Source organism: Leptonychotes weddellii, unplaced genomic scaffold, assembly GCF_054177405.1.
Source record: "Leptonychotes weddellii isolate Sample4059 unplaced genomic scaffold, ASM5417740v2 HiC_scaffold_14599, whole genome shotgun sequence".
NCBI classification, from domain to species: Eukaryota; Metazoa; Chordata; class Mammalia; order Carnivora; family Phocidae; genus Leptonychotes; species Leptonychotes weddellii.
Window position 1 is genome coordinate 1 of NW_027726822.1, and position 1,621 is coordinate 1,621.

General features: G+C 44.5%; 1 pseudogene across 1 annotated transcript; it reads left to right on the top strand.

Annotated features, from left to right (window-relative positions):
- The first annotated feature begins 5 nt into the window (after positions 1-5).
- Positions 6-1,339, top strand: LOC102727521 (ubiquitin-like modifier-activating enzyme 1; annotated as a pseudogene). The gene is made up of 4 exons (XR_014141752.1): positions 6-125; positions 596-696; positions 805-905; positions 1,056-1,339. The product of XR_014141752.1 is annotated as a ubiquitin-like modifier-activating enzyme 1 (transcript).
- Positions 1,340-1,621: the final 282 nt, after the last annotated feature.

Here is a 1,621-nt window from a genome sequence, read left to right on the forward strand (position 1 = left end):
TGAGTCTGGAGCTAAACAAAGTGGTGCAGGAACACCGGCAGCTTGAATCTTACAAGAACAGCTTCATGAACGTGGCCCTGCCCTTCCTCAGCTTCTCTGAACCCCTTGCCCCACCCCGTCACCAGGTGGGGACATGCTTCTATGGACACCTTTGGTTTTGCCCATCAATGAGTGAGGCTGTATGTGGTGGGTAGGATGTGTGTCTGCATCTCTGTATGACTGTCTCATAGCAGGTGGCGCTTTGTATGCTTGGGTTCCTGTACCTTTTGTATACCGTTTGTCCATTCATCATACAGTTTTTTGAATTGTGCAAAGTATGGGTGTGACCGGGCATATTTGAGAATTAATGAGAAGGCCAGGATGGGAAGGTAAAGGAAGTGGAAGGTGAGTGAAGGAGATAACAGGATCGCCTTGCTGTGTAGACATATTGGTCAATATAAGAATATCAGTCGTTTGCACACAATGATATGGGGCCACAGGAGGGTTAGGACAAAAGAAGGTTGTGATTGATACGTCTTAAAAAGTCAAGTCGAGTGGTTGGGCTAGGATCATCTGGGTTAGCCTGCATTGCACTCCCCTGTGTTTTGTCCTACAGCACTATAACCAAGAGCGGAAGTTGTGGGATTGCTTTGATGTACGCGGCTACAGCCTAATGGTGAAGAGATGACTCTCAAACAGTTCCTTAACTACTTTAAGGTGAGCCTTTTCTACAGTCACTCCACCTAGGGGTGGTGGTTGTGCAGGTGATTCGTACTCTCCTTTTCTGTGACACTGTTGTCTGTCCTCCTTCCCACCCTCCTCCAGACAGAGCACAAATTAGAGATTACCATGCTGTCCCAAGGTGTATCCATGCTGTGCTCCTTTTTCATGCCAGCTACCAAACTCAGGGAATGGTTGGATCAGCCGTGAGTTGGCCGCTGGGCAGGCTGAGGAAGGCCCTGTGTGGGGTGGGAAGCCTTACTACTTAATGTTCATGGTTATCCCTATCTTCTTCACCTCCATGTATGTATCCTCTCTTGCTTTCTCCTCCCTGACCCTCTTCTCCCTCTTCCCAGGATGACAGAAATTGTGAGCCATGTGTCAAAGCAAAAGCTGGGCCACCATGTGCGGGCGCTGGTGCTTGAGCTGTGCTGCAATGATGAGGCTGGCGAGGATGCTGAGGTCCCCTGTGTACAATACACCATCCGCTGACTCTCCAGTCCCCAAACTGTTTAGTTTCAGATCCCTTCTAGTTGTGGCAAAACATGTGCCTAGCCAGGCACATAAGCTTTACATCCTTTTGAGAACCTTTTTTTTGTGGTTGCTTTCTACTGTTTAGAATTGGAATGGCTAATAAAGACTTATTAATGCAAAAAATAAATAAAATAAAATAAAATAAAATAGCTGGTGTAAACTTGACTCCAAAACTTTCCAAAGCTGAATGAAAAGGAAACAAAAGACCAATCTCACTCATGTGTATTGTCACAAAAAATATGAATAAAATGTTGACATGTTAAAATGAACACCATATTGGACTAATATTTTTCTAGGAACATGAGAATGATTTATCATCAGGAAAAAATCACTATTAAGATGAATTAATAGCTTGAAGGAGAAAAAAATGAAATCCTCTTAGTAGGTG